General features: G+C 36.5%; 2 long non-coding RNA genes across 2 annotated transcripts; both read right to left on the bottom strand.

Moving 5' to 3' along the window:
- Nucleotides 1–107: 107 nt before the first annotated feature.
- On the bottom strand, nucleotides 108–3,014 carry LOC131019422 (uncharacterized). Its single transcript, XR_009100257.1, has 3 exons — nucleotides 2,857–3,014; nucleotides 937–1,003; nucleotides 108–333 (listed from the first exon to the last, which is right to left on the bottom strand). It is a non-coding gene; the product is annotated as an uncharacterized LOC131019422 (long non-coding RNA).
- Nucleotides 3,015–9,873: 6,859 nt separating this feature from the next.
- On the bottom strand, nucleotides 9,874–12,779 carry LOC131019421 (uncharacterized). Its single transcript, XR_009100256.1, has 3 exons — nucleotides 12,623–12,779; nucleotides 10,703–10,769; nucleotides 9,874–10,099 (listed from the first exon to the last, which is right to left on the bottom strand). It is a non-coding gene; the product is annotated as an uncharacterized LOC131019421 (long non-coding RNA).
- Between the last annotated feature and the right edge of the window lie 1,373 nt (nucleotides 12,780–14,152).

Raw genomic sequence — 14,152 nt, 5'->3', positions numbered from 1 at the left:
TTAAAGAAGAAGGGGAAGAAAAGGGGCGTCATTTATAGCCGTAAAACTTACTCATCTTAATAAAACTCGTCATTTTTATTCATTAATACTCAATTGAAAACAGTCTATGAAAGACAGCATAAAACTTAATTAATATCATTAATCAAGTTATACATCGTATGAAACCATTCTCTTAAGACTCAAAGTATGACATAACATACTATAACATCAACAACATCTTGCAGCGGAAAGTAGCTAGACATATGTATGAAGACATATTCTAGACAGGTTAACTATTTATTAACAACCCTGGAGACTCCGCTCATTGCAGCACCATCATCACATCAGTTCAACCTGCACATTTAGAAAACATATGCAGGGCTGAGTACAAAAGCACTCAGTGGGCACGTATGCCTAGGTATAAAAATACATGCTTCAAAATTGTAAATTGTCATGCCATCATAAACAGTACAGCAAGGGAGTTTTTCGCTAAAAAGGCCCAAGCTTACTAAGTTCATTTGTGATTCTTAAAGTTCGTCTGATCAGACTAAGTTCTTTGTAATCTATCATATCTGAAACTGTGTGCCGGAGAGGTGGCCACCTCTCACGGTCACTTGACCGGCCAACCCGCTAGATGACTCACGGTCACTGGTGTACACTAGTCAAGGCAGGATAGCTATCAACTGCTCAGGACCCGAATTCGATTGCATCATTGGCAAAGCCAAAGCAGATAGATATCATACTAAAATTTAAACATTTTATGGCAAGACAATACTTGAAATAACTTTAACTCAAAGATTTTGTCATGAAATAACTTGCTTGAACGTAACATTTAAACTCATTTGATATATATATGAAACTGAAATTAACAGTTAAATCATCTCATGCATTCATTCGTATAAGAGGCCTACGACACGCAGGGGATCTCTATATACGTATAGTTAAAGTAATGCCCACCTCGTTGTGTCTCTGTATCAATGAGTAACGTCACTCTCTCCCTCAAGTCGTTACTTCCCAAAAGGACCTTCATTGTTATGAAGAATTGATGAGAAGTTATAAAAGAAACCTCGATCAATAATCTAATCTCTTTTATGAAACATTAGTATCTCTAATGTTCATCTCTCTTGATTGTTAATCAATATAACAATTATTATCTCTCGTCATTACTCATTAATTATAACATCCTTATGTTATAATTAGCAGCTCTTCAATTAAAAGAAATATTTAACACATCGAAAAGTCCACTTTCTTAGCAGATCTATTCGCTCTCATCTCGTCTAATTAACCAATTAGAAGTTAAACTATCCATTAGGCATGTATTTGAGTCACGGTTCAACAAGAATTGACTATGCTCAAATCCTAATTTCACTAAAAATTTCGGCATGACCTATTCATATATAATGTCAACCACGAGATTTCAACGCGTGAATCTCACTACGTGAACTCGTCTCTCGACTCAAAACTTAACATCTTGACATCTTTTCAACGCAAACCAAACAATTCAAAATCATCAAAACTCTTTATCAGTAAACTATCATTTATACTCGACACCAATTGTTCGAGTGTCAGATACCAACATTTATGTGCGTTAATCATAACTCTCACAACTCACACCATTTAGTCATATCGTATCATCCATCAAAATAAATATAATCAAGTTGTTTTCTAGAAAGTTTTGCTGTTTTTGTGTCATCTTTAAAAATTCATAACAACCAACTCAATCATCATAAACTCTCATACCAATTGATCTCAAAAACTTCATGAAGTGTAGTTCACTCTAAAAATGGTAGTTAACCAAAAAGGTTAAAGGTTTTTTGGAGATATTGCTCTTTTAGTGCAGTCTGTCAAAGATTGACAGTTTCTGCCAATTTTGTTTAGGCCATTAGAAACCAAGGCAAACCTTAATAAAATTCCATCAAATTTAATCATCCAAAACTAAAGGTATCCTTGAAGATTTGGTTAAAATTTCACAAGAGAAAACGTTCATATGATCTGCCAAATAAACAATGAAACTCATACACTTTTACTGTTGGACAAATATGACAGCAGAACAGGGCATTTTTGAAATAATAAACTGCTCTGTTTCAGAGGTCATAAAAATCGAAATCTTATGTTTTTAGAAAAGTATTGAAGTCTAGTTTCGTTTAAAAAAAACGGTGATGCAAAATCCTTCATGGATTAATAGATATAAACATTTTTGTGAAGTCTACCAATAGTTGACAGATTCTGTCAAGGATTTTTCAAAATATCTTTAAAATAGCAAACATCATCCAAAAGACATGAAATTTTGCAGCAACGAAATACACATATCATAGATAAACATACTAAAATTTCAGAGCCATCAAGCAATGAAAACTCATCGAAACATAAGCTTGAAACTGCTGTAAAATTTTGACAGAATTCCAGTTTTAATTTCGTTCAACAATTATCATCCATAAATTGTAAATCAATTAGCATGCTCATGTGATATCGTAGAACACATATACGCAATAATATTCATTATGCAACGTCCCAAACTTCACGAATTTAAATAATCATACTCTAAAAACTTATACAATTTTCATGCTTGGAAAAATACGAATTTAATATATATCGATTCTAGCATACCCCTAAGCACAAATATCAAGTCAAAACGATCAAACAAAAATCGAAAGACAAGCTAATATGTGAAAAACGGGGCTGCCCTCATGGGTTTCATAGCTACGGTTCGTTCCGTTCTTACTCCCTTCATTAAACATGCTCAACATCTACCCAAGAACAACATACTAAAATTTCACGACGATCCGACGTCGTTTCAAAATAAAGTCGAGAATCGACGTTTTTCGACGTCGACGAAAATCGAAAAGAAAACCATCAAAACGTAGGTAGAGATCTGACCTACTTAGATACGTGATCGAAAAGATGATCGGCGCTCGTCTCGGTGCTCAAATCGGAGGTCAAAAGCTCCGTCCAAGCTTAAATGGAAAATGGCGTGTGTAGTGTGTGTTTTAGGTGTTGTGTGTGTGAATATGTGAGTTGTGTGTGTGGTGTGGGCTGATATAGCGTGAGTTAGGTGAGATAGAGGGATAGTGGGCAGTTGGGGGGTGGTTAGGGGTAGGGTAGGTTAGATATTTAGGATATTAACCCGTTAGTCGTTAAATATCTCGTTTCGTCTCGTTTTAACGATTAACTACCCATACTCTTCGTTACTCGCCCTCTCAACCTCTACTCACTTTCATTGCACTCGTAATTCTATATAAATATAGAAAACACAAGCTCGTTCTCGAAATTCTGATAAACGAGCTCGGTTCGTTTATCGAGAAAATCTAGTTCACTATTCACTCGTCGTCCAAAAATAAAAACTTTCATTATTGGACTCGTATCGAAAAACTAAGAATATTTTTCGACGACGTGCACGTAAGATTTTGAAAGTCGACAAAAAGACGAAATAGCAGTATTTTACTATTCATCGTCAAAAAGTCAAAATTTTCAAAAACGTCTTAACGGACTCAGATCTCACTTCCGAGTTCACCGTTCTCATTCAAATAATTATCTCGAATTATTCGAATACTCAAACTCAATTTCGGATATAAAATCTCACATCATCCAAACATCATCAAAAGAACATCTCAACATCTTAAAAATAACAAGGGAACTTCATATAACTCCTCATCTCTTTACAAAGTAAATCAAACAAGGGATCTATACCCTAATTACTCAAACTTAAGCAATTAAACACGTCATCAAAAGCCCGGGTATTACATACCCTCCCCCTTAAAATAAATTTCGTCCCGAAATTTGTACCTCTTGTAAATGTTTCGGGTACTTCTCTCACATCTTATCCTCAAGCTCTCTTTCCACTTCTTTCTAACTATTATATCTCCATTGGACCTTATCCAATGCAATCGACTTATTACTCAATTGCCAAATTTTATGATCTAGCATCATCTGAGGTCTCTCTTCATAACTCAAGTCTGGTTCTAAGATCATTTCTTCTTAGTAAACCACATGGTTTGGGTCGAAAATATATATCCTCTCAATTGTGACACGTGAAACGCGTTATGCACATTTCCAAAGCTAGGTGGCAAAGCCAACCTATACGCTATTGGACCTATCTTTTGCAATGTCTCGTAAGGACTTATAACTCTGGGTCTAAGCTGTCTTTTAACTCCAAATCTATTCATCCCCTTTGAGGGTGAAACCTTCAAGAAAACTTTGTCTCCTATCTCGAAACTTTGTCTCACATCTTATAGGCAAACTCAATTAGTGGCAACACATTCTCCCGATTTACTCCTCTATCAAGGATAGTAGTTCTTATCATATCTTCTATCGCCTGCTATGCTAAAATTCATCCTTGTACCCAACTCTTTCTGTAACTCATCCAAAAATGTGATGAAATTTATTTATTTTCTCTTTCTGAGGTGATCTACACCGGTACTCAATGCAATCTTATAATCTCACGAACGTACAATTGTGCTAACTTATCTGGTCCATACGTGATTAGGATCGGTATGAAATGTGCAGATTTTGTTAGTCGATCTACAATCACCCAAATTGCTGTATTTTCTCTTTGACTTTTGGGTAAAGCTGTCACAAAATCCATCGTTATGTGATCCCATTTCTACTCGGGAATCTCCAACGGTTTTAACTTCCCATAGGGTCGTTGGTGTAATGCTTTCACTTGCTGACAAGCTAAGCATCGCTCTACAAACAAAGCTATGTCTCGTTTCATTCCGTCCCACAAAAATCTCTTTTTTTTTTTTTTCACAACCTGATACATCTGTGTGCCTCCTGGGTGGGCGGTGTAAGGCGTGTCATGAGTCTCACTCATGATCGTATTCTTAAGTTCATCATCGCGGGGAATGCATCTTCTCCCCTCAAATAAGATAGCATTGTCTGATTTTTTTTTTTTTTTTTTTTTTTTGTAGCTCTTGAGATCTCCTGCTCTTATCCTTTCTCGTAACTTGTTCATTGTCTCATCTTTCCTTGTGCTTCAATCACCATTTTCCTCAAACTAGGCATCGTCTCAACAATACTCGCTATCGTCCCTGGTGGTTTTATCATCTCTATCCTCATCTTGTCAAAGTCCTTTATAAGCTCATCCTCTCTCGTGAGAAGACATCCTAACTTTGACGAGACCTTTCGGCTCAATGCATCGGCTACTACATTGGCCTTGCCAGGGTGATAGTTATTGTCGCAGTTAACATCCTTTACTAATTCGAGCCATCTCATTTGCCTCATGTTAATATCCTTATGCTTGAAAAAGTATTTCAAAGTTTTGTGGTCCGTGAAAATCTCACATCTAACTCCGTAGAGATGATGTCTCCAAATTTTCAGGGCATGCACAACGGCTGCAAGCTCTAAATCATGCGTTGGATAATTTATCTCGTGGGGTCTAAGTTATCGTGATGCATAGACTATAACTCTTTCTTCTTGCATCAAAACACATCCTAGCCCACTCTTTAACGCATCTGCGTAGATGGTATACTCTTTATCCATTTCTAGGACTATCAGCACTGGTGCTATAGTCAATTTCCTTTAAGCTCTTAAAAACTCTCTTTACACTCCTCTTTCCAATTGTACTTAACTTCTTTTCTCGGTCTTGCTATCATGGAAAATCCTTTAATAAACCTCTGATAGTATCCTGCTAAACCTAAAAAGTTGCGAATCTCGTTAGGCGTAGTTGGTGATCTTTACTCATGTACAACTTGTACCTTGACGGGGTCAACTTTAATTCCTTCAGATGATATAACATGTCCTAGTAAAGTTACTTTGTTCAACCAAAACTCGCACTTGGTGAATTTGGCAAAAAGCTTCTCAACTCTTAGTGTTTCCAACATCGTTTTCAAATGTTTTGGAGCTCCTGCTCATTCTTCGAATAGATGAGAATATCATCTATGAAAACTAGGACAAATTTATCCAGTTATTGATGAAAACTCAATTCATGTGATCCATGAAAACTACTGGTGCCTTCGTCAAACCGAATGGCATAACTATGAACTCATAGTGCTCATACCTCATTTGAAAAGCTGTCTTAGGTATATCATTCTGTCAAAATTTGAACTGGTGGTAATATGATCTCAAGTCAACTTTCAAGAAAAACTCGCTCCTCGTAATTGATCAAACAAGTCATCTATCCTCGACAAAGGATATTTGTTCTTGAGTGTCAATTTATTCAGCTCTCGATAATCTATGCACATTCTCAACGTGTCATCCTTCTTTTGACAAAAAGGACTGGTGCTCCCCACGGGGTTACACTACGTCTAATAAAACCTAACTTGAGCAATTCTTGTAGCTGAATCTTCAGCTCTTGTAGCTCCTTAGGCGCCATTCTATAGGGTGCCTTCGACACTAGTGCTGATCCAGGTTCTAGGTCGATAGTGAACTCCAACTATCTTGTTGGTGGCAATCCTGGTAAGACCTCGGGAAATACATCTCTATATTCCCTTACCACTACTACATCCTCAAAGTTTTTACTTGATTCTCCTTCATCATTCAAGTAAACTAGGTAAGCTTGTGCTCCTTTCTTCTTTACCAATTTCGATGCCTGAAGTGCCGAAATGATTGAAATTCTCTTCTTTCTATCAATGTCGTGAAAACATGTCTGTTCCTTCCCAGGTGGTTGGAAAGTTATCTGTCTCTTCTTACAATCAATCGGGCCAAAGTTCTCTGCTAACCATTCCATCCTTAGAATAATGTCTACGTTCCACATAGGCATTAAGTGCAAGGTTCTTGCTTTCATCTTTAGGAATCCTAACTCAAGCTCTAAGTTAGAAATCATGTGAGAAACTGTAGTAGCTCTTCCTACAGGAGTGATTACTCTCAACTCGGGACTAGCTTGTTTTGGTTCGAGTTTGAAGGTAACATGCTTCAACCAATTAAAGAATGCGAAGCTCCTGTATTAAACAGGATTCTAACTGGTGCATCCAATAACTTGCCCATACTACCTTAAAGTCCTGCCTTAAACCAGCACTTAAAACTCAGACATCTCTTCATCAGTATCCATCTTCTGATGAGCGAACGTGTTAGCTCACAGAATTCTCGATTATACTCTACAACCGATTTCTTTCCTTGCATCAAACTTCGATAATCAGCCTCTCGCTGCTTACTGTACTCCTCTGTACATACTTCTCAAGAGTAGTCTTCAATTGTTCTCAAGTGTAGTTTGCCAGTTGCTCAGGTGTTAAAGTCCTCTGACGTGCCTCTCACTAGTCTTATACATCAAAAGAATCTACTAGGATAACTCAAAAGTTGTAAGGGTTCAACCCTAGAATGACATCAAAACAAATTGTTGCAAACAAAATTGTTCAAGAGACTCAAATGAATGACCCGAGGGTAGAATGAAGTAACTACCAGGTCGAACAAAAATGACCTAGAGTAAGAACCCATCTGGCTTTTCAACCGAAAGTTGAAACACATGGGTTTATAAACCCAAAACACGTCTACTGAGATTTGGATCATGCGGACTGGCCAGGTCCAACATAATCACTCCCCAGTCACACGGGATATACTATCCCGAACTTGGAAATTCTGTATCTTCTAAACCCTCAACATACTATACATAACAAAACTTAAGTTCACACCAGCAAGCTAAAAGCTTAAACTCAGGGTCCTATGTTCTAGACTCTTGTTTCGAAAGTTCAATATTTTTTTACTCTCCTCTCATGTTGCGGTGGTGGTGGCGGAGTATTATCCCGCCTATCCTTCACATCACACTCTTGATGACATATTTGAGGCATTTTTGAAATCACAAAAGGAAAACTCAACTCGACCAACGCTCTAAGCATCCTCGAAACTCAAGTTCAATTTACTAACTCAACTTTAAGGAAACCCTCACGGTCACCTTAACATTCATCTGTAAGGCAATAAGCACTCACGAAATGTTAACAAAAAGACCAGTCTGGTCAACCTAATATATCCATCAGTAGAATGCCTCTTTTTAGAGGACTTACATAAAGGGGTTATTTAAACCCTACAAAAACCATAGTATCTATCGTAATGTCCCTTCTAAACCGACACCATTAATAGTACTATGTCTCGGTCTGGACCTCTTACAGTAATTGCTACCAGTTAACTCATCTAGTTGCTACTTTAGCACACTAGGAACATCCATCTATTTAACATCAGTAGGGTACTAAATTCGCATGCTTATCTATCATCATGTCAAAATCTCAAGTACCAGTATCTCCTAAGTAAGTTATATACATCGCAATGTAATTGCAACTAATCAAAAACGAGGGTGTACCGCGCATACTCTCAAAATCATCCTTAGCTCTAGCCTACATCGACTTCTCTTCTCATCCTCATCAACTCTAGCCCTCCTCGGCTACTTCTCATCCTCATTATCGTTTATCATTTTATCATCTTTGGTAACTGATACTCAAGGATCGACTCGATATCTACTATACTCTTCTAGAGTCCCTGGTAGAAAACAAGCATCCGGTCAGTAGATCCGCATAGAAAATCTGGGTATCTGTAACAAATCCCATCTCCTGTGGGTCCAATGCTCAAGACGACATGTCCCATCATATTGAGTGGCTTTCTTCCTTGCTCAATCCTACCACTCGATTGGTAGCACGGGGACTAGGTGCACGATGCCATCCAGTCTAGTAACAACCATAAGGCTTTCATCCTTTCATAGTCTATGAACATGTGTTTGAAAATCTGCTAGGGTATCTCTGTACCACATACTGTACGCCTCGTCCTCGTATCCGATCTTTCCTGAGTTCGATCTCACAACAGTCCACTTTCGTGCAGTGCCAACAGTCCTGGCCAACCTATAAGGAGAACTTAAAGGTGATTCTAGGTACTAACTCTACTTGGCTCCAGCAACAGAAATAAACAAAACATAACTTAGCAAAACTCCTACTAAGTAGTACTGTTCTCTTAAAACTCAAGCTCAAAACATCTAAATTCTCGTCTCGTCCCATCTTTACATAGTAGGTAACCTCTCTAAATAATGATATTAGATCCCTCAATCTAAATCATCGTGACTCAGTAAGACAACTCAACAATTCTCTCTCAAAGCCATCTCCAAAGACTATGGCTCATGATACCTCCTCAAGTACCATTAAGGTTGCGTGAGCAAAACTCGCGTCATAAAACATCTCAAACATATCGTACAATATCTCATTGCAGCATGTTAATAACTCATCATTAATCATGCTATTATACTCAAGCTCATAACTCAAACTCATAACTCATACAAACAAGTACTTAAAGCAATTGCTAATTCTCTCAAGCTTTAGCTCTAAGTTCTCATTTCATCCTTCTACTTAGTAGAAAATCTCTCTTAACAATGACATTAGATTCCTTCATCTAAATCATTGTGACTTATCACAACTGCTCAAACAATTCTCATCACAAAACATCTCAAATACATCACATCATAACTCATAATTATGCATCCTCAATCATATAACATCATATGATATAAACGCTCTCATGATTCATCATGTAACGTCAACATATGCTCTTACAACATAATAACTCATTATTAATCATGTTGTAATCCTCAAACTCAAACTATGCATCTTCAAAGCATAACATCATAACTCATCATATAACCTCAACATCGTGCTCTTCAAAATTTAACGTCAAATAAACTTTGAAATTTTACATACCTCGTTGAGCCTGGTGTGATGGTGTGCTGAGCTCACGGTTGTTAATAACTATTAGTCTAGTGACTCATTCTAGACTAAACTCAAGACTTCTAATTCAGAGCTTAACCTTCGCTCTGATACCACTCTGTCACAGCCCGCCCTAACTATGGATAGTTAGGCCGAGTGATCCACGACTAGGGATGGGGTTAAAGAAGAAGGGGAAGAAAAGGGGCGTCATTTATAGCCGTAAAACTTACTCATCTTAATAAAACTCGTCATTTTTATTCATTAATACTCAATTGAAAACAGTCTATGAAAGACAGCATAAAACTTAATTAATATCATTAATCAAGTTATACATCGTATGAAACCATTCTCTTAAGACTCAAAGTATGACATAACATACTATAACATCAACAACATCTTGCAGCGGAAAGTAGCTAGACATATGTATGAAGACATATTCTAGACAGGTTAACTATTTATTAACAACCCTGGAGACTCCGCTCATTGCAGCACCATCATCACATCAGTTCAACCTGCACATTTAGAAAACATATGCAGGGCTGAGTACAAAAGCACTCAGTGGGCACGTATGCCTAGGTATAAAAATACATGCTTCAAAATTGTAAATTGTCATGCCATCATAAACAGTACAGCAAGGGAGTTTTTCGCTAAAAAGGCCCAAGCTTACTAAGTTCATTTGTGATTCTTAAAGTTCGTCTGATCAGACTAAGTTCTTTGTAATCTATCATATCTGAAACTGTGTGCCGGAGAGGTGGCCACCTCTCACGGTCACTTGACCGGCCAACCCGCTAGATGACTCACGGTCACTGGTGTACACTAGTCAAGGCAGGATAGCTATCAACTGCTCAGGACCCGAATTCGATTGCATCATTGGCAAAGCCAAAGCAGATAGATATCATACTAAAATTTAAACATTTTATGGAAAGACAATACTTGAAATAACTTTAACTCAAAGATTTTGTCATGAAATAACTTGCTTGAACGTAACATTTAAACTCATTTGATATATATATGAAACTGAAATTAACAGTTAAATCATCTCATGCATTCATTCGTATAAGAGGCCTACGACACGCAGGGGATCTCTATATACGTATAGTTAAAGTAATGCCCACCTCGTTGTGTCTCTGTATCAATGAGTAACGTCACTCTCTCCCTCAAGTCGTTACTTCCCAAAAGGACCTTCATTGTTATGAAGAATTGATGAGAAGTTATAAAAGAAACCTCGATCAATAATCTAATCTCTTTTATGAAACATTAGTATCTCTAATGTTCATCTCTCTTGATTGTTAATCAATATAACAATTATTATCTCTCGTCATTACTCATTAATTATAACATCCTTATGTTATAATTAGCAGCTCTTCAATTAAAAGAAATATTTAACACATCGAAAAGTCCACTTTCTTAGCAGATCTATTCGCTCTCATCTCGTCTAATTAACCAATTAGAAGTTAAACTATCCATTAGGCATGTATTTGAGTCACGGTTCAACAAGAATTGACTATGCTCAAATCCTAATTTCACTAAAAATTTCGGCATGACCTATTCATATATAATGTCAACCACGAGATTTCAACGCGTGAATCTCACTACGTGAACTCGTCTCTCGACTCAAAACTTAACATCTTGACATCTTTTCAACGCAAACCAAACAATTCAAAATCATCAAAACTCTTTATCAGTAAACTATCATTTATACTCGACACCAATTGTTCGAGTGTCAGATACCAACATTTATGTGCGTTAATCATAACTCTCACAACTCACACCATTTAGTCATATCGTATCATCCATCAAAATAAATATAATCAAGTTGTTTTCTAGAAAGTTTTGCTGTTTTTGTGTCATCTTTAAAAATTCATAACAACCAACTCAATCATCATAAACTCTCATACCAATTGATCTCAAAAACTTCATGAAGTGTAGTTCACTCTAAAAATGGTAGTTAACCAAAAAGGTTAAAGGTTTTTTGGAGATATTGCTCTTTTAGTGCAGTCTGTCAAAGATTGACAGTTTCTGCCAATTTTGTTTAGGCCATTAGAAACCAAGGCAAACCTTAATAAAATTCCATCAAATTTAATCATCCAAAACTAAAGGTATCCTTGAAGATTTGGTTAAAATTTCACAAGAGAAAACGTTCATATGATCTGCCAAATAAACAATGAAACTCATACACTTTTACTGTTGGACAAATATGACAGCAGAACAGGGCATTTTTGAAATAATAAACTGCTCTGTTTCAGAGGTCATAAAAATCGAAATCTTATGTTTTTAGAAAAGTATTGAAGTCTAGTTTCGTTTAAAAAAAACGGTGATGCAAAATCCTTCATGGATTAATAGATATAAACATTTTTGTGAAGTCTACCAATAGTTGACAGATTCTGTCAAGGATTTTTCAAAATATCTTTAAAATAGCAAACATCATCCAAAAGACATGAAATTTTGCAGCAACGAAATACACATATCATAGATAAACATACTAAAATTTCAGAGCCATCAAGCAATGAAAACTCATCGAAACATAAGCTTGAAACTGCTGTAAAATTTTGACAGAATTCCAGTTTTAATTTCGTTCAACAATTATCATCCATAAATTGTAAATCAATTAGCATGCTCATGTGATATCGTAGAACACATATACGCAATAATATTCATTATGCAACGTCCCAAACTTCACGAATTTAAATAATCATACTCTAAAAACTTATACAATTTTCATGCTTGGAAAAATACGAATTTAATATATATCGATTCTAGCATACCCCTAAGCACAAATATCAAGTCAAAACGATCAAACAAAAATCGAAAGACAAGCTAATATGTGAAAAACGGGGCTGCCCTCATGGGTTTCATAGCTACGGTTCGTTCCGTTCTTACTCCCTTCATTAAACATGCTCAACATCTACCCAAGAACAACATACTAAAATTTCACGACGATCCGACGTCGTTTCAAAATAAAGTCGAGAATCGACGTTTTTCGACGTCGACGAAAATCGAAAATAAAACCATCAAAACGTAGGTAGAGATCTTACCTACTTAGATACGTGATCGAAAAGATGATCGGCGCTCGTCTCGGTGCTCAAATCGGAGGTCAAAAGCTCCGTCCAAGCTTAAATGGAAAATGGCGTGTGTAGTGTGTGTTTTAGGTGTTGTGTGTGTGAATATGTGAGTTGTGTGTGTGGTGTGGGCTGATATAGCGTGAGTTAGGTGAGATAGAGGGATAGTGGGCAGTTGGGGGGTGGTTAGGGGTAGGGTAGGTTAGATATTTAGGATATTAACCCGTTAGTCGTTAAATATCTCGTTTCGTCTCGTTTTAACGATTAACTACCCATACTCTTCGTTACTCGCCCTCTCAACCTCTACTCACTTTCATTGCACTCGTAATTCTATATAAATATAGAAAACACAAGCTCGTTCTCGAAATTCTGATAAACGAGCTCGGTTCGTTTATCGAGAAAATCTAGTTCACTATTCACTCGTCGTCCAAAAATAAAAACTTTCATTATTGGACTCGTATCGAAAAACTAAGAATATTTTTCGACGACGTGCACGTAAGATTTTGAAAGTCGACAAAAAGACGAAATAGCAGTATTTTACTATTCATCGTCAAAAAGTCAAAATTTTCAAAAACGTCTTAACGGACTCAGATCTCACTTCCGAGTTCACCGTTCTCATTCAAATAATTATCTCGAATTATTCGAATACTCAAACTCAATTTCGGATATAAAATCTCACATCATCCAAACATCATCAAAAGAACATCTCAACATCTTAAAAATAACAAGGGAACTTCATATAACTCCTCATCTCTTTACAAAGTAAATCAAACAAGGGATCTATACCCTAATTACTCAAACTTAAGCAATTAAACACGTCATCAAAAGCCCGGGTATTACACATAAATCATGAATTGTTTGATATAATCGCAAGTTCTTAGCATGCATGTAACTGTTGTAATGGTTTTTTGAAAAATGTAGGTATTTTTGTTTATAAATATTTTAGATGTTGTAGATGTAGATCTGTAACACCCCGTATTTAGTTACCTTTCAATAGTATCGAAATACTATCGAGAGTTAAAGACTAACGGACTATAGTCGTGAGGAAGTTATCGATGGATGGTGATATGAGTAAGATAGAGATGTTATGATAATTGAGAATGATGCTAGATTGAGATGGAGATGTTTGTTTTCGAGTTGAGATGAAGAACGAGAGATAGAGTTGAAGTAGTAATTGAGAATTTCTATAGAGAGGATTAAGCTAGAATGACCATTAGATTAATGGCGAGTGATGATCTGTTATAATGTGATAATTTTGTGAGTTATTTGTTTGATGTTATATGATTTAGATGTTATGTGCGCACTTATGTTATTTGAGTCAGTATGATTTTCAAAATCTTGGCTTATATGATTTTATTGCCGTCGCACACCCCTACACTCACAATCTTATTTATAATTCCTTTTCCCACATGTGTGATTAGCCGGATGAGACTTGCTGATTAAGGGGAGACAATTCACTATTCACGCATTTAATGCTTCTAATCCTTTGGGATAAGAATATTGTTA

The sequence above is a fragment of the Salvia miltiorrhiza genome, chromosome 4 (assembly GCF_028751815.1).
Source record: "Salvia miltiorrhiza cultivar Shanhuang (shh) chromosome 4, IMPLAD_Smil_shh, whole genome shotgun sequence".
NCBI classification, from domain to species: domain Eukaryota; kingdom Viridiplantae; phylum Streptophyta; class Magnoliopsida; order Lamiales; family Lamiaceae; genus Salvia; species Salvia miltiorrhiza.
This window is presented reverse-complemented; position numbering and strand designations above follow the sequence as displayed.